This window comes from Lepidochelys kempii, chromosome 2, assembly GCF_965140285.1.
Source record: "Lepidochelys kempii isolate rLepKem1 chromosome 2, rLepKem1.hap1, whole genome shotgun sequence".
Taxonomy (NCBI): Eukaryota; Metazoa; Chordata; order Testudines; family Cheloniidae; genus Lepidochelys; species Lepidochelys kempii.
Genome location: NC_136381.1, coordinates 261609825 through 261635987, shown reverse-complemented (window position 1 = coordinate 261635987; position 26163 = coordinate 261609825). Strand labels below are relative to the sequence as shown.

Below are 26163 nucleotides of genomic sequence, written 5' to 3'. Positions count from 1 at the left end.
CACAAGAGATCCACTTCCTGGACACTACGGTGCTAATAAGCGATGGTCACATAAACACCACCCTATACCGGAAACCTACTGACCACTATGCTTACCTACATGCCTCCAGCTTTCATACAGACCACACCACACAATCCATTGTCTACAGTCAAGCTCTACGATAAAACCACATTTGCTCCAACCCCTCAGACAGAGACAAACACCTACAAGATCTCTATCAAGCATTCTTACAACTACAATACCCACCTGCTGAAGTGAAGAAACAGATTGACAGAGCCAGAAGAGTACCCAGAAGTCACCTACTACAGGACAGGCCCAAGAAAGAAAATAACAGAAAACCACTAGCCATCACCTTCAGCCCCCAACTAAAACCTCTCCAACGCATCATCAAGGATCTACAACCTATCCTGAAGGATGACCCATCACTCTCACAGATCTTGGGAGACAGGCCAGTCCTTGCTTACAGACAGCCCCCCAACCTGAAGCAAATACTCACCAGCAACCACACACCACACAACAGAACAACTAACCCAGGAACCTATCCTTGCAACAAAGCCCGTTGCCAACTGTGTCCATCATATCTATTCAGGGGACACCATCATAGAGCCTAATCACATCAGCCACACTATCAGAGGCTCGTTCACCTGCGCATCTACCAATGTGATATATGCCATCATGTGCCAGCAATGCCCCTCTGCCATGTACATTGGCCAAACTGGACAGTCTCTACGTAAAAGAATAAATGGACACAAATCAAGCGTCAAGAATTATAACATTCAAAAATCAGTCAGAGAACACTTCAATCTCTCTGGTCACTCAATTACAGACCTAAAAAAGTGTTTTTGTAGTTTTTTTGTTGAAGTATTACCAGACTCCAACGAGAGACTGCTGAATTGGAATTAATTTGCAAATTGGATACAATTAACTTAGGCTTGAATAGAGACTGGGAGTGGATGGGTCATTACACAAAATAAAACTATTTCCCCATGTTTATCATCTCCCCCCCCCCACTGTTCCTCAGACGTTCTTGTCAACTGCTGGAAACGGGCCACCTTGATTATCACTACAAAAGGTTCCCCCCACCCCCGCTCTTCTGCTGGTAATAGCTCACCTTAAGTGATCACTCTCATTACAGTGTGTATGGTAACACCCATTGTTTCATTTTCTCTATGTATATAAATCTCCCCACTGTATTTTCCACTGAATGCATCCGATGAAGTGAGCTGTAGCTCATGAAAGTTTATGCTCAAATAAATTTGTTAGTCTCTAAGATGCCACAAGTCCTCCTTTCCTTTTTGCGAATAGTTCTAATGATCCATTCCAAGGTGCAGTCGCTTGGCATTGGTCAACACTGGATTTCATCTGTCATCATGCTGCCCATTCAAAGCCCAAGCTCCACCCTGAGCCACAAGATCTACACAGCTATTTTTAGCACAGTAGCGCAAGCCCTAGTCTGTTGACCCGGGCTAGGAAACTCTCCACTGCAGGCTGTGTAGACGTAACCTTTGAAGTTCCTCACAGTTTTGACTCACCTACAAACATTTTTTTATCCAGTGTTGTAGCCCTGTTGGTCCCAGGATATGAGAGAGACAAGATGGATGAGGTAATATCTTTTATCGGACCAACTTCAGTTGGTGAGAGAGACAAGCTTTCAAGCCACACAGAGCTCTTCTTCAGGTCTGGGAAATGTACTTAGGGTGTCACAGTTAAATACAAAGTGGAACCGATTATTTAGCATAAGTAGTTAACACATATTTCAACAGACTATTCAAGGTAAAGTGGCCATTAGCACCCTTCCAGTCATAGCAGGGGAAAGAAAGGGAGGAAGGGAAAGGCACCTGTGGGGGTGGGTTGTTGGTGGATTGTTAGTGGGTTATAGATTGTTGTAATAAGCCATAAATCCAGTGTATCTATTCAGTCCATGATTATTAGTGTCTAGCAAAGTTATGAATTTAAGCCCCGACTTGTCTTTTGAAAGTGTTGTGTAGGTTTCCTTTGAGGATGAGGACTGAGAGGTCAGATATAGAGTGATCACTTTGTGAAAAATGTTCACAACAGGTGATAGGGTGTTTTTGTCTTTCATCAATTTCCTGTGTGAGTTCATTCGAAAGAGTAGTGATTGTTGGGTTTTGCCCACACAGTTGTTATTGTGGCATTTAGTGCACTGGATGAAGTACACCACACGTTGGAATAGGCATGGGTACAACCCATGGATCTTGAAAGATGTGTTGTGGTGGATGTTGATCATTGTAGCAGTGGAGATATGTCTGCAGGTTTTGCAACTGTTGTTCTGGCAGGATCAGGTGCCGCTTTGAGCTGGTGTGTCCTGGACTGAGGGGAGCTTGCTACTTCTCTGGTGGAGTGTCTTTATTTGGTGAAGGCAGTTTTGAATGTGTTAAGGCGTATATCCAAGACTTTCTCCTCAGAGCATATTCTGTGGTATCAAAAGACAAGCCTGGGAACTTAAATTCATAACTTTACTAGAAACAAAAAATCATGGACTGAATGGAGACACTGGAGTTATGGCTTATTACAACAATCTATAACTCAATCTATAACACTCCTACCAAGTGCCTTTCCCCCCATCCATTCCTTTCCTCATATGACTGGAATGGTCCCTTGAAATATATGTTAACTATTTATGCTAAACAATCCTTGTATTTAACTGACATTGAGTACATTTCCCACACCTGAAGACCTCCATGTAAGCTTGAAAGCTTGGCCTTCTCACCAACAGTAGTTGGGCCAATAAAAGATATTTCCTTGCCCGCCTCGTCTAGCTGTATAAATTGGTGCCATCTGCAAATGTTGCTGCCTCACTGCTTGCTCCCTTTTCCACATCAGCTGCCATACGGAACCCTGGGGCTTCCCACTGGTAACCTTGACCATGCTGAAAAGCAACCATCTGGTCCTACCCTTTTCTGACTTTTACTAATCCAGGACGATATTTTACCTTTCACCCATGGCAGTTTAGCGCCCTTAGTAGCTACTTGTAGGATAAGATTTTTGAAAGTCAGTTTTATATTTCATCTAGAAGACCTCTAGCCTCACAGCACCCATGAGAACCTCACTGACTGATGGGATCCAGGATGGGATTAGATGCGAAGAGGATCACCTAGTTGATCCAGGATGGAATTAGATGGGAAGAGGGCCACCTAATGAACCAGCTAAACCCACCTTCTGCAGTATCTGGGTGTCTGCAGTATCTTTGGAGGTCTCTAATGCAATTACTGACCTCATTGAATGCAGTTCAGTTTAGGAGACAGGACAGAAGTCACCACCCAAGGAGTTCTGGCTGTATGTCATTATTAAGCTCAAAGATGTAATACTAGAGGCTCAACATCAAATCATTCCAATGCACAGGAAAGATAAGAAGAGCCACGGAAGGCAAATGTGGCTGCACAAGCAGGTTTTTTGCTATCTAAAAACCAAAAGGGATACAGGCAGGACATGGAAGGAGGGGCAGGTCACCAAAGAAGTATACATGGGAATAGCGCAAGCATGTAGGGACAAAATTAGGAAAGCCAAGGGGGGTTTCAGCGTTACCGCTGAAAGAAATTCGAGGGAATTAAGGGGGGACATGATAGCACTCTTCAAACACTTGAAATAGACAAAGTTGTTCTCTCTTGCCACAGAGGGCAGGAGAAGCGGCATTGGGTTCTAACTGCAGCATAGCAGCTTGAGATTCAATCTCAGAAAAAACTTCCTAACTGTAAGAACAGCAGGACAATAGAACAGATGTCTAGGGAGGTCATGGAAGCTCCTTCACTGGAGGTTTTCAAAAGGAGGCTGGAAATCTATTTGTCTTGGGTGGTTTAGACACAACAAATCCTGCACCTTGGTGGGCATTTAGATTAGATGACCCCTGTGGTCCCTTCTAACCCTGTGGTCAGAGGCAGATTAAGGTTTGGTGGCACCCTGGGGTACAGCAAGCAGGAGCACCCCTCCCCAGCCCTTCTAACTACGGTCCTGCCCCTGTTCTGCCCCTTCTGCCTGCAGCCCTGCCCACGGCCCCACCCTGTTTTGCCCCTTCCCCACGTGGCCCTACCCCTGTTCCACCCATGGTCCTGGCCCATTCTGCCCCACCACTGTAGCCCTGCAACCCATTTACCCCTTTCTGTCTCCCCCACAAGACCAAAGAAGCTCCCTCACCACCAGGGCCTGGGGGCTGCAGCAGGGAATGAGAGCTCTCCCAGCCCTGAGGCCATGGCAGGGAGGTGAAGCTCCTCCAGTCCTGGGGCTGCAGCCAGGTCATAGAATCATAGAATATCAGGGTTGGAAGGGACCTCAGGAGGTCATCTAGTACAACCCCCTGCTCAAAGCAGGACCGATCCCCAACTAAATCGTCCCAGCCAGGGCTTTGTCAAGCCTGACCTTAAAAACTTCTAAAGAAGGAGATTCCACCACCTCCCTAGGTAACGCATTCCAGTGCTTCACCACCCTTCTAGTGAAAAAGTTTTTCATAATATCCAACCTAAACCTCCCCCACTGCAACTTGAGACCATTACTCCTCGTTCTGTCATCTGTTACCACTGAGAACAGTCTAGATCCATCCTCTTTGGAACCCCCTTTCAGGTAGTTGAAAGCAGCTATCAAATCACCCCTATTCTTCTATTCTGCAGACTAAACAATCCCAGTTCCCTCAGCCTCTCCTCATAACTCATGTGTTCCAGTCCCCTAATCATTTTTGTTGCCCTCCGCTGGATGCTTTCCAATTTTTCCACATCCTTCTTGTAGTGTGGGGCCCAAAACTGGACACAGTACTCCAGATGAGGCCTCACCAATGTCGAATAGAGTGGAACAATCACGTCTCTTGATCTGCTGGCAATGCTTCTACTTATACAGCCCAAAATGCCATTGGCCTTCTTGGCAACAAGGGCACACTGTTGACTCATATCCAGCTTCTCGTCCATTGTAACCCCTAGGTCCTTTTCTGCAGAACTGCTGCCTAGCTATTCGGTCCCTAGTCTGTAGCGGTGCATGGGATTTTTCTGTCCGAAGTGCAGGACTCTGCACTTGTCCTTGTTGAACCTCATCAGATTTCTTTTGGCCCAATCCTCCAATTTGTCTAGGTCCCTCTGTATCCTATCCCTACCCTCTAGCGTATCTACCTCTCCTCCCAGTTTAGTGTCATCTGCAAACTTGCTGAGGGTGCAGTCCACACCATCCTCCACATCATTAATGAAGATATTGAACAAAACCGGCCTCAGGACTGACCCTTGGGGCACTCCACTTGACACCGGCTGCCAACTAGACATGGAGCCATTGATCACTACCCATTGAGCCTGACAATCTAAGCCAGCTTTCTATCCACCTTATAGTCCATTCATCCAGGCCATACTTCTTTAACTTGCTGGCAAGAATACTGTGGGAGACTGTGTCAAAAGCTTTGCTAAAGTCAAGGAACAACACATCCACTGCTTTCCCTTCATCCACAGAACCACTTATCTCGTCATAGAAGGCAATTAGATTAGTCAGGCATGACTTGCCCTTGGTGAATTCATGCTGACTGTTCCTGATCATTTCCTCTCCTCTAAGTGCTTCAGGATTGATTCTTTGAGGACCTGCTCCATGATTTTTCCAGGGACTGAGGTGAGGCTGACTGCCCTGTAGTTCCCAGGATCCTCCTCCTTCCCTTTTTTAAAGATGGGCACTACATTAGCCTTTTTCCAGTCGTTTGGGACCTCCCCCAATCACCATGAGTTTTCAAAGATAATGGGCAATGGCTCTGCAATCACATCAGCCAACTCCATTAGCACTCACTGAAGCAGCGCATCCGGCCCCATGGACTTGCCCAGCTTTTCTAAATAGTCCCGAACCACTTCTTTCTCCACAGAGGGCTGGTCACCTCCTCCCCATGCTGTGCTGCCCAGTGCAGTAGTCTGGGGGCTGATCTCGTCCGTGAAGACAGAGGCAAAAAAAGCATTGAGTACATTAGCTTTTTCCACATCCTCTGTCACTAGGTTGCCTCCCTCATTCAGTAAGGGGCCCACACTTTCCCTGACTTTCTTTTTGTTGCTAACATACCTGAAGAAACCCTTCTTGTTACTCTTAACATCTCTTGCTAGCTGCAAATCCAGGTGTGATTTGGCCTTCCTGGTTTCACTCCTGCATGCCTGAGCAATATTTTTATACTCCTCCTTGGTTATTTGTCCAATCTTCCACTTCTTGTAAGCTTCTTTTTTGTGTTTAAGATCAGCAAAGATTTCACTGTTAAGCCAAGCTGGTCTCCTGCCATATTTACTATTCTTTCTACACATCGGGATGGTTTGTCCCTGTAACCTCAATAAGGATTCTTTAAAATACAGCCAGCTCTCCTGGACTCCTTTCCCCCTCATGTTATTCTCCCAGGGGATCCTGCCCATCAGATCCTGAGGGAGTCAAAGTCAGCTTTTCTGAAGTCCAGTGTCCGTATTCTGCTGCTCTCCTTTCTTCCCTGTGTCAGGATCCTGAACTCAACCATCTCATGGTCACTGCCTCCCAGGTTCCCATCCACTTTTGTTTCCCCTACTAATTCTTCCCAGTTTGTGAGCAGCAGGTCAAGAAGAGCTCTGCCCCTAGTTGGTTCCTCCAGCACTTGCACCAGGAAATTGTCTCCTACCCTTTCCAAAAACTTCCTGGGTTGTCTGTGCACCGCTGTACTTACACTGGGGCTTACCCCGCTCCACCCTGCCCAGCCCTGCTACTGGGGTTGGGGCACTGGGGCTTTCCCCGCCCACCTGGTGCTTCTGCTGGGGTCGGGGTACTAGGGCCTCTCCCACCCCGCCCACCCAGTGCTTCCACCAGGGCTCCAGGCTTCCGCCACCCAGAAGCGGATTTTTTCCAGGGCCCCCCAGTTGGGCTGGGGCCCCTGGTCACAGGCCCCATTAGCCCACTGGCTAATTCCCCACTGCCTGTAGTTCGATGATTTTATGATTCCAAGCTGTAAATGCTGTTTTACATGACTTCCCCAAAATCCTTCAGGAAGAGAAAGGGCTGCTATAGAACTTTGAAGCCAAGAGATTTCTTTGGGGGAAAACACCACAAACCAAAGCCAACTTAAAACAATTCATTCCTGAGCTAAAAAAAGGTTTCTCCAGAACAGTTTCACAGGTCAGGTTACAAACTCCCGGAAGTTATGAGTTTATAGCAGAAGTGCTGACAAAGCATTAAACTACCACGGAGCACAAGAAGAGCCCTAGAGTTATATATACACATTATAAAAAAAATTAACCCTTAGAAACTTAGCATTTGTTTTCAGCCTGCCAACCAAGCAAATGCATAGGAATATCTGTACTCCATTCTACCTATAAATACAGCCATGTCTCTAGAATCAAAGATAGGTATCTAAGGATCTACATATGTGTATATTCTTCCACAATTAAGCTAGTGCTTCCTGAATATTTGGAAGCTGAGCTGACCCCAGCCTCAGGAAAATGAAAGCAAGTTCCCTTCCAACTCCATCGTGTGTTGTTAAAGGCTTACCCAGAAAAGAGCAGTCACACCTCCTGTGCATTTATTGATGTGCAGGGAAATAGTTAACAAGACTGACCTTTAACATATCATCATCACTGGCATCTGAGTTAGCCCCCATGGAAATGAATGGGGCAGTTCACACCTCTCAGAGCTATTGTTTCAGACTCTCTGCAAACTCAGGCAAACTTCCCTGCATTGGTTACCTTGAACAACCGAGAGATGTGTGTGTGCCCCTGCATTAGTCTTGCATGTCTCCTCAGGGGAGGAGTGCCCAGAGTTCAGGAAATGCTGGCTTATGGAATTATTACTTTATTATTCCTCTGCTCTCTGCTTGGGGGTATGGGTTCAAATCCCACCAGCGCAAACATCAGTCTTTTGTGGTGTCTCCAATGTGCGTGGTACCAAGCCTTGTTGTGATAGTCCCTGGTAGCTGGGTGTACCATGGCTCAGACAAGCCCTGCAAGGAGTGGGCTGCTGAGGATTTATGTGCCCTAACATCTGGCAGGTCCCATTATACAGCCTGCTTCCTCCCCCGCCCCCAACTGCCATGGATTCCTCATCATCTCCCCACTAGCATCTCATGACTTGTCCCAGTCACAGGGAAAGCGCAACCTCAGATTCACCCATAGCAGATTCATCACATGGCCCTCTGCTGACCCAGCACTGTTCTGCCAATTCACAATGCATACTGAAGTGTTTTGGGCTCAGGCCCATACTGATGCATGGACACTGAAATCCTTCTCAGTGGATAGAGGAGGGGTGAGTAGGTTTAACCCATATGTGGGATTGGGCGTCACAAGGAGAAGAACAATAAGATAACAGAGGGGTAACATATATGAGCGTTGGCTTGAACAAAGAAGCCAGTCTAACTCTACGAAGGTACTTGGCAGTCAGAAAGACAACACATAGGCAAGGGAGAGCATTTTCAGACAGGATCTGATAATAGAGGGAGCGTCCATGAGACACCAGAGGGAAGGATCTACAGGGGGTGATGAGAATCATTAAGGAAATGAAAGAATCGTACTTGTCAGTATTATCAGGACATACTACTCATGGGTAATGAATGGAGGAGCGAGGTAACCTGGAAAGAACAAGGGAGTCAAGAACTAAAGCTTGTATGACTCTACAGAGTAGGATCTTGGCAAAATGTAGGAGGTCACTCTGCATGGTACGGATAGAGAAGATGAACTGTGACCAAGGAGGATTGGGTACCATGTGAAAACACTTTAACAGGATCCTTGTAAAAGCAAATAATGCTCCAAATTCAACCCCCATAAACCAAGAGTTCAGACAGGTGCTGCATCCTTAAACATGACCTTTGAATCTCTTCAGTCCAGCCAGGGAATCTGGTCATTCTTCTAATGTCATTTCTATTCCATACACAGATGATGGCAAATATCTACTCAGGCAAACGCCTTGAAGAACATCCAAAAGCCATTGGCTAAGTATGGATGCATACTGATGCATGGCAAGCACATGATGCTCAAGCTAATTGGGAGTAACAGAAATAGGGAAATATTACTCCTATTTTAGAGAGGTGAAACATGCAGGGAAGTTTGGCCACTGGCCCACCATCATGCAGCGACTCAGCAGTGGATCTGGGATTAGAATGCAGAGATTCCTGGGTCCCTGTCACATTATCAAGCCACTATATTACACGTCTCTGAGGAAGTGCTGTTGAACAGGGCTCTGTCGGGCCAGCATCTGCATTGCTGTCTTATGAACTGCTCTGCAGAGGGACAAACTGACGTAGTACGGCGGTCTGACTCATGCGTCAGGTCGGTCTGTTGCTGATTGTTTCCCAGATTTCCAGCGTTAAAAACAAATATGACAGAGGCGTTGGCTGACTTTCAGAAGCACCAGCAGCTGAGGGCATGGCTTGGGTGGTTCTGAACCTAGTGTAAGTAGCTGTTACATAAGACCTTTGCCCTCATATCTTAATTTAACTATATTTGCGCACTCCTTGGCTTCTTGTCATTTCAGAGGTCTGATCTCAGCCTTGGTGTTGAGAAACACATTTAAATACCATCACAATGTAATTGGCTTTATTTATATAGCTGCCAGTCTCCAACCACAGAGTCCTAAGCTGGTGTGGTACTTGTCCTGGCCGGTGTGTGTCTGGGAACAAACACAAATAAAAGAGAATTCCTTCCTGACTGATGCTGTGAACTCAAAGCTGAGGAAATGACGACATGGATGATGCTCCCAAACCACACCTTAGGATCCTAATTGTTTGACTAACATCCTTACGCAAACAGCAACCTGCTGTATCAGACAAGATGAGCGTGCAAGGCAGAACAGAGAGTTCACATTTTACATGGCAGGGACCAACTGACAGAGAGTGAGAGAGAAGTAACGTCACCTCAACTCTGTTAGGAGCTGCTGCATGTTGCCAACACCTGAGAATTCATCAGACATTTTGCAATACTTGGTGCTTTCCTTAAAGCACCAGCAGCTGGAGTCCTAGGATTATTTGGGAATCTCCGGTTTCATTTAAAAGAGTTTACAGCCCTTCTGGTTGTGGAGAAAAGCTTGAAAGCATGCATCATAACTAAGGCTAAGATTTTGCCATGGATATTTTAAGTAAAAGTCACAGACAGGTCACAGGCAATAAAGAAAAATTCCTAGAAGCCCATGAATTGTCCATGACTTTTACTAAAAATATCCATGGCAAAATGGGGAGCTCAGCTGTGGGGTCCACATGCCTCCCGCAGCAGATATGCAGCTGTGGGAGCGTGCTCAGAGCTCTGGGGGCCCCCACCACCTGTGGAGGCTCAGAGCTCCCAGGTCCCCCCCGCAGCAGCCAAGAGCTCTGGGGTACCCCCGCTATCTGCGGCAGCTCACAGCTCCAGGGTACCCCCACCAGGTGGAAGCGATATCCCGCAACTCCCAGCTGCCGTGGGGATACCCCACAGCTCCCAGCCACCGTGGGCTGAAGTCACGGAGGGCATTGGAAGTCACGGATTCTGAGACTTTCACGACCTCCGTGACAAAAACTGTAGCCTTAATCGTAACTGTTCAAAAACCAGAAGGCAACTAAAAAGAATCCAACATGTATTATTAAACAAACAAAAACATGATTTTTTTTTAGACCTGACTCATGATTTTTGCACTCTTGGTGTTTGCTATAATGTGACTGTTTCTTATCTATATTTCAGTAGCACCCAATCAAGATTGCAGCCCGTTGTGGTAGGTGCTGTACAAACACACAAAGACACTGGGGGCGGGGCACGCGGCAGGGGAGATCACTGGAAGGCACAAAGGGCAGTCAGACATGCAATCCTCATTGAAAGACAATAGGAATAGGGCACCTAACTGTCCTCTGTCCAGGGAGCTAGACCCAAGCCATGACTAAAGAAGCTGTTGTAATAATTGGGGCCTAGCACGCCAACCCCAAGTATAAGCCTAATTGTGGGAAACTAGATCTTTAATACCACCTAAGAGACTGTCAAACAGGAGTTTTTTCCCTCAGAAAAAACTCTCTACAGCTAAGGGGAAAAGGAATAAGGGATATTGTTAAGCTGAGAGCTTTACTTAGTACTTTACATTTCAAATACTTGACCTGTTTTCCCTTGTCTCTATCTTTAAAAAAAGGTTGAAAAGATGTTTTAATGATGTGTTTGCTTAACTGTTTTGTGTTGTACCTGTGGGCCCATTTACTCAATCAAAAATTAACACAACATAGCTGCCTGGCAGTTACTGAGAACAGGGAGAGGGAATCCTGGGATTTTATGGTATCTTCCAGTGACCAGAGCCTGGGATGGCATTAGAGCTAGTTGCAGGGTTTCAGGATACAAAAGCCCAGGCTTTGCCGTACACAGACACAGTGAACAGTGACTGCTTCTGCAGATTACTAACTACTTGGATAGACTCTGAGTGGATTGTGAAATCCCAGGACTGCAGATGTGCTCTGGAACTGCTTTCCCAGTTTAACACCCACACTTTTCTATCAATCATAGGTACTTCTGCGGTCCCCATTCCTGGGATTTCACAATCCCTTTGATTTACATTTCCTGTAAAAACAGAACTTCTTCCCAACCAAATGACTGGCAGATCCACAAGGCAACGAGTGACACAACGCAGCCTTTGCTTCTCATTGAAGCGATAAGACACGGAAATGCCATACACCTCCGGATGATCTTCATTACAGTGGCAGGGGATGCAGTCAAGGAAGAATCCTGTGTCATGCAGGGCATGGACTGATAACTGAAGGGTAGAGCTGAGCGAATAATTGATTTTGGTTCACCAGCCATTCTGAAAAAAATATTGGTTTGAGTCAAACCAAGTCCCAAAATGGTGAAAAATTTCAGTCTCCCCTGGTGCTGCACTAATTACGTATGCAAAGTGGAACAGCTTCACAGGAGTTGGCAGGAACCCTGCCCCAGAATACCCAGTGGCCAGGGCATGCTCCTGCAATGTAGGAGACAGACCTAAGCTCAAACCCCATCCCACCCCCACGGTCAGGCAGAGAGGGGAATTGAATCCGGGTATCCCACATCTTAAGTAAATGCCCTAATCCCAGGGCTAAAGGGTAGAACATAAGAGCTGTCACACTGGCTCAGACCATTATGCCCAGTATTAGCTCTCTGATAATGGCCTGTATCAGAGCTTTAGGGGGAGTGTACAGAACAGGACATTTATGGAGTGATCCATCCCTGCCTTTTACTTCTGGTAGTCAGAGGTTTAGGGTTGCACTGAGCATGGAGTTGTGTTCTCTGACCAGCTTGGCTAATGGCCATTGATGGACCTATCCTCCATGAACTCATCCAGTTCTTTTTAGAATCCATTTATACTTTTGGCCATCACAATATCCCATGGCAATGAGTTCCACAGGTTAGCTGCACATTGTGTGGAAAAGTACATCCTCTTGTTTGTATTAAATCTGTTGCTTATTAATTTCATCAGGTGACCCCTGGTTTTTGTATCATGGGAAAGGGTAAACAGTACATCTCTATTCACTTTTTCCACATCATTCATGATTTCATATCTCTCTATCATACCCACCCCTCCCCCCCGCCCTTAATCGGCTCTTTTCTAAGCTGAACAGATTATAAGGGAGGCTGCCACTGCCCTTCATCTAAGGGTTTGTCTACACTGCAGATAGACACCTGCGGCTGGCCCAGGCACTGTAAACTTCTGGGCTCCAGATTAATCCCGGTTTTTAGGGCCCAACAAGGTGGGAGAGTCCCAGAGTTCAGGCTCCAGCCCAAGCCCGGAAGCCTACTTGGCAATGAAACAGGCCCACAGCCTGAGCCCCGTGAGACCAAGTCAGCTGGCACAGGCCAGCCGCAGATTTTTCGTTGCGGTGTAGACACACTCTACGTCCTCAGACACCATTTTTTTCCCCACTAAAACTATTTGGAAAATTAATTTCAAATTTGAGAATAGTTTTGGGTCGACCAAAATTGCATTTCTCAGCCAATAAGCTGTTAGCCAATAAAATATGTCCCCCAGCATGACTTAAAAGGTTTTTTTCATCTCTATATCCTACGATTGTATGGGGCTGAAACAATTTAGATGGCAGAAGAGTAGAGTCTCTGTAGTAATATTAATTATTTTAGGCATTTATTAATTATAATTGTAACCATTTATCTGGTGCCCACCAACATGGTTACAGATGATGGATGGTGGTGACCACAGTCCATTTCCTACTGTCAAGTTCCTTGAGCTCTACTTCCCGGTCAGAGGATTTGTTTCCTGTAAACATCATCCCACCTACAGCCCCATGCATGGGGCAATTCAGAGTTAACAATAAAGATGAATAAGGCTAGAACAATGAATAGTGAAGAGCTTGGTCTTTAAACTTGGGCTGCTGGATGCTCATAGGAAACTCAGAGTTAAGATGTGCTTCTCTTGCACACATCTCCTAGGGGTTCATCAAGATAGCAGCATTTCTGAAAGGAAGAGGAAGTGGCTTAACTGAGAGCTGACTTTTCTGCTTACACAATTATTCTCCCTCTTTTTTCGGGTCCTAATTCTCAGAATGAACAATCGAGACACATGCAAAAACTGACAGATTGTGAAGATTGTGGTGAAGGGTGGGAGGAGTGGTTTAAGGGACTGAAAAGAATATCAAGCTTACTATAATAATTAATAAATTATTAATAATAATAATATCAAGCTTACTATGTCAACATTAGCGGTCATCCACATATACCATGAGTCTGGTCCTGCAGCTGCTGGGCATGGAACTCCCATGAATTTGCTCTCAATCAGACCATGTTGACACAAGAACTTTGTGAGAACAGGGCCTATAATTTTTGCTTGCTTGGGAACCAACTGTGAAAAGTAGGTCAAGTTATTTTCAAGAATGAATGTTACAAACTAGCATAGGAGAACCAGACAGAGATACTGAACTAGTCCAAACGAAAAGGCCTACTGATATGGCTCAAGGACCATGTTGAGATTGGACTCAATAAATGAGAAAATGTGGGAATGAAGTTGGCCTGGAGAACCTATCTACACCACTGCTGTTTTACAGGTGCTTCACGTTTGACATTCTGATAGTTAGGAACCCATCAAGTCTGGCCATAGTGAACTAGATGGTCTATGCCAGTGATACGCAAACCTCAGTGGTTCAGGATACAAATTAGCAATCGGCATTGCCCAAAAGAACCACAGTGGTGTGAATTCATTGTTTGATTTACTACAGTAATAGTATGATAGGAAATATATTATATTTAATATATATATTGACTGACCAAGTATTATTCTTTTATCAACTACAATATATATAAAAATATTTCCTATCATAGTGTTCTATAATTCTCAAAGCAAAATGACTGGCCAAGTATTATTATTTTATCCACTACAATTGGTTAATAACATAGCAAAAATATTCTGATTGCTTAACAACTTAGACTGGTTAATAATTAAATCACACAGTGTTTTATATCATGGGCTGCAAAGAGCTGCAGGAGACCCATTAAAGAGCCACTTGCAACTTGCGAACCTCAGTCTAAGTATCATTGGTCTACGCAAAGCCACGGAAGGTCAGGGTCCTTGCTTCTTATTGGCCAACAAGGGAGACTTGGCTGAACCTGTGATACAATGTCAAAAATGCAACTCACGAAGGAGAGCAGAGACGCTATGGCCCCTGACTGCGGGGATCAAACGCCAACGGACTAAGAACCTTTGGAATGACAGGATTGTCATATTTCTTATATCGACAGAAAGATTTGCTTCTTCTGTGGCGTAAGATTTAAATCCAGCTAAATGTTTTTTTAATTAAAATCATACCTCAAATATAGGAATAACAACACTAATGGATTACAAGGGAACTGTCTAAGCTCTGGCATCCCGCTCCTAATTCCTGAGCCAGACTGCATGCCAGCCCATCCCCACTAAAATATGCCTTAACCCTTCGTAGAACACTCATCAGCAGCTCCTCTGGCCCCATGCACAAACTGGACAAAGCAGACGTGACCTTCTAGGTTCCTATTGAAAAAAATCTTGTTTGGAACCAGGTCTCACTCCTGCCCTCTCTCGTCAAACCTTTGCGTTGATCTCTAAGAAACAAATCAAGAGAGTTCCATTCCCAATGGACCAGTGAACTTCACTCTCACACGTACCATAATCCAAACCACCACCATACTAACTACCTTTGTTGCCAGGGTGGGCAGAGGTCAAGGGCTGACTGGATAGACTGCACTACCCTCTCATCCCCAAAAGTGGCCCCTCCAGGTCAGAGGTTAGGCAAACCGGTCAGGTGGCGTTTCCTGTTGCCTTTGCTGTACTTGTGCATGAAGCTTCAACCTCCCAGGGTTGCTGCCATGACATCTTTCCTGAGCACCAAACTCACACAAAGGGCCAGATTCATTCAGATGGTGTGGCATAGTTCCTTTAATATCGATGGATCTAAGCTTATTTAAAACAGCAGCTGATGGTGGTAATTTCAGGGCAGTTATTTCCAAGTACAATGAGGAGTTAAATCTGAAAGGCTGAACTAATATATGACCAAGCACCTACTTGGTGCTTCCCCCATCCATTTTTAGTGTTAGCTCTCACTAGAAAAAGAAATGAGTTTGTGAGATGTTAAAACTGAGGTCTTGAGCCCTGGCAGTCATTGGCAACCTTATGGGACTTTAGCCGGGACCAGGGAAATATTCAGTGCCATTCCTGCCTGCTTTAAATAAAGCTCTGATGCTGTGCCCATTGGCTACATTTTCCCATTCTCTGCTTTAGCACGTTTGGTGCTGGTGCAAGATGCTGGATTCACGGCCCTGCAGACCAATATCTTCTTCCGATAAACAAAACGGGTCTAGGAAGGGGAACAGCCATATACATTTCCACACATTGCTCCAAGAAAGTCACTGAGCCCAGATCTGGCATGGCCCCATCTAGTGATGATAGGGTTATTTTGGCTTGGTAACACATACAGGCCTCTCCATCATATGAGATTAGCTGGTGCCAGTTTTAGTGATGGGGACTTAAACCACTAACTTTAGCACCTTCCACTACCAACTGATTCCACATAACATACCAACCTACTACTTCGCCTCCTGTCCTGAACCTGCAGAGTGGTGTTGCTCATGCCATTGTATGGTGGCCAGATACTACTGTCTTGGTGGCTCTATAAGTGCTAGAACTAGGGATGCTGGGCATGCTGCCACACCCCGTGGTTTGAAGTGGTTTCCATTATAGAGAGAATTTACAGTTTGGTTCAATGGCTTTCAGAACCCGCACTATGAAAATTGTTCCAGCACCTCTGGGTAAGTAGTAGAATCATAGAATTTCAGGGTTGGAAAGGACCTCAGGAGGTCATCTAGTCCAACCCCCCTGCTCAAAGCAGGGCCAATCCCCAGCTAAATCATCCCAGCCAGGGCTTTGTCAAGCCTGACCTTAAAAACCTCTAAGGAAGGAGATTCCACCACCTCCCTAGGTAACTTACATTTCAGTGCTTCACCACCCTCCTCGTGAGAAAGATTTTCCTAATATCCAACCTAAACCTCCCCCACTGCAACTTGAAAGCATTACTCCTTGTTCTGTCATCTGCTACCACTGAGAACAGTCTAGATCCATCCTCTTTGGAACTCCCTTTCAGGTAGTTGAAAGCAGCTATCAAATCACCCCTCATTCTTCTCTTCTGCAGACTAAACAATCCCAGTTCCCTCAGCCTCTCCTCGTAAGTCATGTGTTCCAGACCCTTAATCATTTTTGTTGCCCTCCGCTGGATTCTTTCCAATTTTTCCACATCCTTCTTGTAGTGTGGGGCCCAAAATTGGACACAGTACTCCAGATGAGGCCTCACCAATGTCGAATAGAGGGGAATGATCACGTCCCTCAATCTCCTGGCAATGCTCCTACTTATACAGTCCAAAATGCTGTTAGCCTTCTTGGCAACATGGGCACACTGTTGACTCATATCCAGCTTCTCATTCACTGTAACCCCTAGGTCCTTTTCTGCAGAATGGCTGCCTAGGATCTATATAGACTGTCAAGACCTGATTTGAAGAGGCATCCAGTACTCCACAGTTCCAGCTGAAGTCAATGGGAGACGTTGGTGCTCTGTAACCCTGAAAATCAAGGGCTAATTCTGTAATGCACTGGGGGGGGGTATGCACAAAGCACTTGGTTAATCTCTAATAATGTAGTTCTCCCCGCCCCCCAGCAATTACAATTCTGTTTAATGTCACTATATTGTCTATTTAGGAGCCATGTTCTTTAATCTCCCACCTTAGATCAAAATGGTTTTTAAAATGTCCTTCCCAACCCCATTAAGAGAGGGATGAGGGCACACAAAATTGCAGCTAAGCGTCCTCCGGGAGGGCACAGTACAGTTTGAGAAAGCACAATGTACTTACATAATTGAAAATGAGGAAGGTTGCTTAGAGAAAGAGGAAGTTGTACACCGCCACCTGCTGAACACAGAGCTTGGATTTCAGAACAAATCACTCAGGGTTTGCCATTTGTGCTGTACTCTGTGGCCACTTAGAACTTCCCAACATATGTGGGGATAGAGCCAAACTCCTCCTGCTCCTAAAGCACAGCCCCCCACTACTGAGCTAAAGGAGAGTCTCCCTTGGGTCTCAGCAGTGTAAGGCCTATGATACATTGTTCTCTGGATGTAATCAGAACTACTGAACTTATACACACCAGCTAGTTCACAGCACTATGCAGCAGATACATCTGTTTGGCGCGCCAACGCACCTTCCAAATCTCTTTGCTACGTTACCAACTTTGGGCAAACGCTGGCTATGTTTTGAAAGGTTGTTTCTGAAAGGGCAGAGCCAGCCAACAGCTTTATTGTCACACCTTTCCGGATGCATGTGTGCTATCTAGGCAACTAAAGCGTTGTTACCCTTGTTGTGTGAACTGATGGCAGCAGAAGTGTACCTGGCATACCCTGATAGAGGGAATCACCCTCAACTGCATGGCACTTGCTAGGCAGGGGACATGGGTTCCAAAGTCCAGTGAGTTGACAAACACACACACACGCACGCACCTACCTACCTGGTGGTGCAGGTCCTGTTTAAGTGTCTTAGACACCATTTGACCTTCTCTCTCTCTCCATGGTATAATAAAAGAGCTAATTTAGACTCAGTTGTGAGTCTTGTTATGTGCTGCAGAGCTGAAATCACTGATACATTGGTGAGGCCTCATCTGGAGTACTGTGTCCAGTTTTGGCCCCACACTACAAGAAGGATGTGGAAAAATTGGAAAGCATCCAGTGGAGGGCAACAAAAACAGTTAGAGGACTGGAAAACATGACTTATGAGGAGAGGCTGAGGGAACTGGGATTGTTTAGTCTGCAGAAGAGAAGAGTGACGGAGGATTTGATAGCAGCCTTCAACTACCTGAAGGGGGGTTTCAAAGAGGATGGATCTAGATTGTTCTCAGTGGTAGCAGATGACAGAATAAGGAGTAATGGTCTCAAGTTGCAGTGGGGGAGGTTTAGGTTGGATATTAGGAAAAACTTTTTCACTAGGAGGGTGGTGAAGCACTGGAATGGGTTACCTAGGGAGATGGTGGAATCTCCACCCTTAGAGGTTTTTAAGCTCAGGCTTGACAAAGCCCTGGCTGGGATGATTTAGTTGGGGATTGGTCCTGCTTTGAGCAGGGGGTTGGATTAGATGACCTCTTGAGGTCCCTTCCAACCCTGATATTCTATGATTCTATGATACCTAGGTCTAAGTATTAGACCTATTTTGATACAATGTCTCTATTCAAGAGACTGCCCAGTGTCCACTAGCAGTGAAGGTCCCCCACTAACAGCTGAATCACTGAGAGCTGAAAGCTGTGTTAAGTGGTGGGCCCTGAAGACATCTTGGTGAGTGGCCAGCTGGGCGGTTGGTGGAGAGGCACGACCAGCACGGTGGCTGTGGGGAAGGCACGGCAAGTGGCCAGCAGGGAGGCTGGCAGAGAGGTGCGCCGATTGGCTGGCAGGGCGACAAACGAGTGCCCGAGCAGTGGTTCCAGTAAGGTGCCTCCTTACCTGCCCCCTTTCACCCAGAGTGGGAGGTGAACTCTGCGGATGAACCTCTGAGCTCTGGGGCTGCACTGGCCAAGGACAGCAACTGTGAGTGGGGTGCAGAGAAGGGACGGGCACGTTAAAGGGACTTTTGGGTTGCTGGACTTAAGAACCTGAGGGAAAAGGACACTGCCCACTTACTTGGGAGTGGGTCTTTTGCTCATGGTTTATGTTTATGAATCTAGTTGTGGTGTTTTCCCAAATTAATGCTGAGTAACTTCCCTACTTTTAGTAAAAGTTTTTGGTACACTCAGACTCTGTGCTTGCGCAGGGGAATTATTGCCTCTTAGAGGTGCCCAGGGCGTGGTGTGTAATTGTCCCAGGTCACTGGGTGGGGGCTCGAGCCGGTTGTGTGTTGTTTTGTTGAAAAGGAACCCCTAGGTACAGAACCCAGTCTTTGTTGCTGCCTACTCTGACTGGCAGAAGGGTTACACACTAAAGAACTGATTTCACAATAACACTGTTAGAAGAAAAAGAGCAGGTTGACCCAGAGGTGGATTTGAGTACAGGCTTCTTTATTGCGATACTTGTTCCCCTCGATCCAATTGTCAAGTAAGCACTGAATTAGTTACAGCACATTCTTTATTGAAGTTAGTATGTAAATTCCTACATTTACTACAAACACCCCCAAAACCCTTACGGAGTAATAAGAATGCCCATACAATGAATATTAATAGCTCTATACTGAATATAATTATCCCTGCCCCGATCACTATTTACAGCTTTAGCATATTCCACAGATTATTTTTACTTTGAAGATACATTTCTTTGCTATAATTTCAGTCATGAACTCCCTGGATCAGCAGTTTGCAGAGAAGGGAGGAAGGGGCCATGACCCCCAACTTGCCTGTGTAGCTGGGAAAGGAAGTGGGGGGAAGATAACACTACTTTACCCCAGAAGGTATTCTTTAGATGCCCACATTCCTCAGGTAGCTGCAACCTTATCAAACCCTTAACAAGGAGAAGGGAATGGAGATTTAGGGTAGCCCTAAATCTATCAAGCACAGAGAGGTGTCTGCACTTTATCTATCAAGTGCAGAAGCAGTGCTCGCCTGTTCCTCTACTCCTTATAACCATCTCTGTTCACCAGCAGTCTCCCAGTTTTCTGCTTAACCCTTACGTATCCCAACAAACACCACCTCTTTGTCAAGCTCGGAAGCAGAGGACTTTTCTGCCTCTGCAGATTTGTTTGAGGGAAAGACAGGAAATGCCTGTTTCTCTAGAGGAAAGCTCTTTTTAATTGGACTGCGGTTGTTTTGGAACAACTTGAAGAAGTTGGAAGAGTATGGAGGAAATCAATAAGATTCATATTTTCTTTCCAGAAATGCAAGGATTACAAGACACAGAGCCCTTCTGCTCAGTAGCATTGGTGATTTGGGGTGACGTTCCCAACATCCTCTCTCTGCACTGATAACTCATTGAAGACAGTCCAAAGCCAAGGTCATTCTCTTGATATTCAAAGCTCTGTATGTCCTTGGACCTAGCTACCCGAGATCGCTTCTCCTTCTATGACCATGACCACCCTTCACAGCTACGATCCACTGGAACTGCCAACCAACAGAGGAAGAGCTCTGTCCACTGGAGATGGAACACCCATAGGAGCAGGTTCCAGATTATGACAGCTGAGCTAAGAATTAGAGCGGGGTGAAGTTTTTTGGATGGGAATTTCTTGACCAAAAAAAAAAAAAAATGCAGATTCGGGTTGATCAAAACATTTTGTAAATTTATTTTAAATTTGCCAAAATGTTTCGGTTGAAGAAAAGCCCCCAAAACATTCAGAGAGTTGAAATGTTTCATGTTGACATTTTGTCATCAAAACGTTTAGATTTTTCTTTTTAAAATTTCACTCCAATTTTAGTACTTAAAAAAAAAAACAGATTAAAAAAAACCTCTCAAAACCAAAGTGAAACGTTTCATTCAACCCAAAATTAAATGTTTTGATGGTTTAGGTTTGCTGAAAAATTCCTGCTGTGTGTCAAACCAAAACAATCCCCCTCCACACAAATCTTCAATTCAGCCACCAAAAGGAAAAACTGGTTGTTTGCTCAGGTCTAATAAGAATGACTCTGCCTGCATTCAGAATTAAATACAAAACAAATCTCTTTGCCTCCTCTTTCCCCACAATAGCACCTTCATCCTCATACCCGTGTGTATGTGAGATATATATATCTCCAGAGAGAGATGTATCTTTGACTAGGTGTACTTGGTTCTGCCTCAGCACAAGGGGATGGATAGATGACCTCTCAAGGTCCCTTCAAGCCTTACATTTCTATGATTGTTTCTGCTTTTACTCAAGAGAGATCCTCAGATACTGCAGCACTGGGGGGCCATATAAGAAACTAGAGAAATGGAACACTGCCCTTCTCCAAACAGGGAGCTTTCTACAGTCACTGAAGCCCAAAACAGACACCTACAGGAGCAGATAGATAGACTCGGTGACCTCTTGAGATCTCTTCCAGCCCTACTTTTCTTTGATTCTATGATTCATGCCTAACAACAAAAGCAATGGAGTTGGACAACAAGAAACACTCGCACTTAAAGGAATTAGACTTCAAGCAGCCAGGGGAAGACAGAGTTTGGAAAACTGCAGGAGCACATTTATTCTATTAGCTGCAAGGAAACAATGTGCATTAGCCATGCTACAGAGTGCAGTATCTTATCCATGAGCACTTGTTGATTTGAAATAGACCAAGCTGCTTGACTGATTCATGTCTGCACAGGCAAAAGAATGTTAATTATGACAAAATGGTCCTGGTCTCTAAAAGGCCTGGAGATACATTACAAAGGCCCCATGAATCCTATCGATCTATGGCACTTCAGTACAGAAGAGGTGGAAAAGGACATTGGTTCAATCATGGACTTGCTCTTCTGTCTTCAGTGTCTCATTAATGAATGGGTCCTAAACAAACCTCACCCCTACTGGAAATGAAACAATGCTATGTGTTAAAACCTGAAAACCCATTGAGTAATGGCTGAGATTTTAGATCATATTTGTCAGTCATATTTATTTATTTCCTGGCACAGCACAATAGATCTGAAGAGAGTTCCTGCCCTGGAGAAATTACAGTCTATCAAACAGACATGGAAAGAGATGACTCCCTGTCATCAGCTGACCAGCTGAAACAAGCAAACCGTGAATGAAGCAAACAATCCATCTCGATTTAACCAGCAGAACATCAGCAGCAATGCACTGTGCATTTGGTGACCCGAGTTCAAGTGGACAGGACACCGATGGAATGATTGTGATAAGGAGACACAGGCCTTCAAAGTAAATGGTGACTGACGGAAAGGCTGCCACTAACATCACCTCCCATCCCGCTATATTGAACTTGTCAATTTATGTTGATCGAAAAACAGAATTTCCATCCCAAGTGAATATCAGATGCTTTCACGTTTGTTTGCATCCTGAATCAGGATGAAAAGTCAAAATATTGAAATTTGCCGCAAAATGAAAAGCTCTGAAAAAAAAATGTCCATTTGGAAATACTGAAACATGTGGGTGAGCCCCCAGACATCATGGAAGATGTAGTCCACCTGTGGAGCCCAGCCCAGATGAGAGAATGGGGACATGAGCCACTTGAACTACAACCTCCATGAGGTACCACAGCAGCTCAGGCTGATGCAGAGATTAATGATGGCAGGGTCCAAAATGTTTCACATCTCCTGACAGGGAAAAAAAATAAATCAGAAAGATCAGCATTTTCACCATTGAAAATGTCCATTTTGCAAAAACCACGTTTTGTCTGTTGAAGAAACGTTTTGATGGAAAATTCCCAACCAACTCTCTTGTCAACCCACCTCTCCTCTTGTAATACCTCCATGGGCTTTCCACTGCATTGAGGTGAAGGAGCTGGAACTTAAAGCCCTATATCACTTGACCTCAGCCTGGATCTCTAACCTTGTTTCCTTCAGCATCCCCCTTCCTGTTCTGCCAATTCCCAGCAAGAGTGGTAACTCTGGAGCTGGAGTATTTGAGTGAAGCTCATCCCTGGACGGAGCGCCACACCAATGGCCAGGCACTAGTTTGGTGAGCTGGGGAGTAAATGGTTTGTGCAGGATGTGAAACTTTGAGATTTCAAAAAAATTTCCTTCTTCCATTAACACCAAACCAAACCAAAAAAATACAAATAAAATAAAACAATCTTCAGAAGGTTTTGGTTATGAAAAACCAAACTCAACAGCCCTGAATAGTCGATAGTCATCTGGTTCTGGCATGAACCCCAAAATGTGGGGTTGAACCCAAGTTCAAGTCACCACTGTGACTCAGGGTAGAAGAGGGAACTGAACTTCAACTTCGGTCTCTTGTATCTTCGTTGCGTTACCAGGCTGGGCAGCATTCTGGGATGTGCTGTGCATGCTCTCTCTTGCTTTGATCAGAAATTCCATCCCGGACCTGAGAAAACATTGCCAACAAAAGCTTTGTCAAAGCTGGTCCATTCCCACATCCTGTTGGTTTCTGCTTCAGTGAATCAGCATTTTCTAATGAAAAACTATTTTGTTGAAAAATTCCCGATCAGCTCTGCTGATGAGTCCCTGCTCAGTCTTATTTTGAGGACTAAGGCGGTGTCTAGATGCACAGGGCTGAATACCACCCTTAGGGGAGGGCAGTTTTGGTCTAGGAAGCTCTCCCTTTGGAGGACACTGAGCTCTGCAGAAACAGTAAATGACAAACTGGGCATCATCACTGGCAAGACCGTAGTTAACATGGCAGCTAAATGCTCTTGACATGTGGACGGTAATAACCAAGGGAGTGGTGTTAAAGTTATACTTGATCTGGGTGCCCTCTTGCTGTGCGGAGTGGCCATGCTCATTACAGGACCCTCTAGGCGTATGTGTACATTGCCTGAAGCAGCGACCCTCCCAGCCTGGGTCAACAGGCTTGGCCTCGAACTAGTGCCTTAAAAAAATAGCTCTGGAGACAGCACTCACCCCTCTCCCTAGGCTTCAGAGCCCAAGCTCTTATATTACACTTGCAGATCCTTGAGGAAAGAGTTGAATAGTGTCAGGCCCTGTACTGATCCCTGTGGGCCACCACCAGACTCCCCCATTTAAGGATGGTTCCCCCACTGACAACTACTTCTTCAGATCTCTCACTTAGCCCAGTGTTAGTCCATTTAACATGAGAACGGCCATACTGGGTCAGACCAAAGGTCCATCTAGCCCTGTATCCGGTCTTCCGACAGTGGCCAATGCCAGGTGCCCCACCCCAAACTCCAATGTCTACATAGCTATTTTTAGCACAACAGTGTGAGCCCGAGTCTGTTGACCCAGGCTGGGAGGCTTGCTGCCATGGGCTAGACGTCCCCTAGACATCCCAGTGCAGATTGGGGCCCCATTGTGCTAGGTGCTCTACATACAGTCCCTGCCCCAAAGACCTTGCCGTCTAACCAAAGAGCAGGAGAAAGGCAGCCTCGTTATCCCTCTCTTACAGCTGGGGAACTGCAGCGCAGACAGATGAAGGGACATGCCCAACGTCAGAGTTTGTGTTGCAGAGCCAGGAATTGAACCCACGGCTCCTGAGTCCCGGTCCTGTGCCCCCTACAGCGGCTGAGCGTAGGGTTTGACCTCTCTCTGTTAATTAAAGCCCCACGCCAAGTAGATGCCGGATTTCTGGCTGTTGGCTGCTTTGCAGGGCATGTGGGCATTTATTTTTAGTTGCATCATCCTCCCGCTGGCTGGGCTGCATCCAATGGCTGTGTTATATATTTTGGGTTTGTGTTCACAGCCGATAGCTGAGGAAGCCTGAGTGGTATATTGGCAGAGAGGAAATAATTACAAAACACAGGAACTCCAAGATGCCAGGGGTGTAACACCCAATCCAGGCAGCTACAGTGAAATGTGTCATTGATTTGTCATCAAACAGAGGGAGTGGAAGGGAACTGGAGTCAAACACACAGTTGCCTTTTTGTTTGTCCATAACAAATCCTGCCAGCGCCTCTGGGGTAGACGGATAAAAGGCAAGACTTTACTGCTGCCTTGTTATACGAGAAGGTGGCCGGGACACAAACCCATTCAATCAGGTGGCTGCAGCCTCACTTTCCCCATACACTAGTGCTGCTTCTCCAAAGCTAAGCTGTCCTTAAGGCGGCAGATCTGGCTATGGAAAGATTCCTGTGGGGCACCAATCCAGCACCAGGATGGCCTGAGAATCAGGGGAGCACAGAAGGTGTTGCAAAGCTATTTGTGCATCCCTTTTCAGCTCAGGACCTGGTCCCGTGTAGCTAGAGCTGACAGGGTTCCCGTTAGATACTCTCAGATGAGTTACAGCTTTGCCCTTCTGGAGGAAGATTTCATTCCACAGTCATAACAAACGGAGACACTAAATACCAACCTGGCACCTTGCGGATACGTGCACAGATCTTATCAACAGTATCTAATTCACTGCAACGCCAGTTGCCTGCTGTGTTCATTGGCTGGTAGGATCTGAAATCCCACAAAGAATCTCTCCTTGGAGTCATTACAAGCCCCACCCCTCTCTCTTTTCTGTCCCCATTTTCGGTTGTTTTCCATTCTGCATATGTTGGCGTTCCAGAGTTAATAAGTCCCTGTGAATTGCCTGAGGCTTATTTCCTTTTGAACATTATAATCCATGAGTCTGTCATTTAACTATTTTCCCACAAGAGAATTTTGTGCTTCTGGAAGATCGTGCAGCAATAAGTCCTTGGGTTTGTCTTATCCTTGTCGTGAGGCTGCAGGATTTAAAAAAAAGTCAGCTCTGTGTCATCCAGAAGATGATGCCTCTGGCAGTATAGTGTTCCCCTAGCAGTATTCGGGGGGCAGGGGTCATTTGAGACTCAAAGGAAAGAGAGCGACCTGCTGAAGTGCCAACATCACTGCCTTCTGCATCTGGATGTCCCCTGGGGATTTCCCATCCACAACACTGACCAAGCTTGTATGTTCCGGTAAGGGAGTTAGGGCTCAAAATAATAATAAGTGAACACCATGGACCAGATCCTCAGCTGGCGTATGTCTGTAGACGATGGACTTTATTGGAGCTCCGCTGATTCACATCCCGTAAGAGTTGGCCCACTGTCCCTGCAAAAAGTATCCCAAGTATTGCTCCCAAGATCAATGCACACTAAGAATGACGCTGTACAGAGTGAGGCTGGAGACAAGCTAGAATATATTTGTTGCTAAAAGAAGGGCACAAACGCTCATTTCCCTGACAGGACTCATGAGTGAGGGGTCATATGGAAAGAATTCCTCGGCAAGCAGACGCACAGTGCTTGCCCTATCCG

The 26163-nt window shown here is 45.7% G+C and overlaps 1 protein-coding gene across 2 annotated transcripts in view; it reads right to left on the bottom strand.

Moving 5' to 3' along the window:
- The window catches only part of LOC140907855 (vasoactive intestinal polypeptide receptor), a 177033-nt gene that overhangs the window by 140141 nt on the left and 10729 nt on the right, over nucleotides 1-26163 (bottom strand). The window lies entirely within an intron of this gene.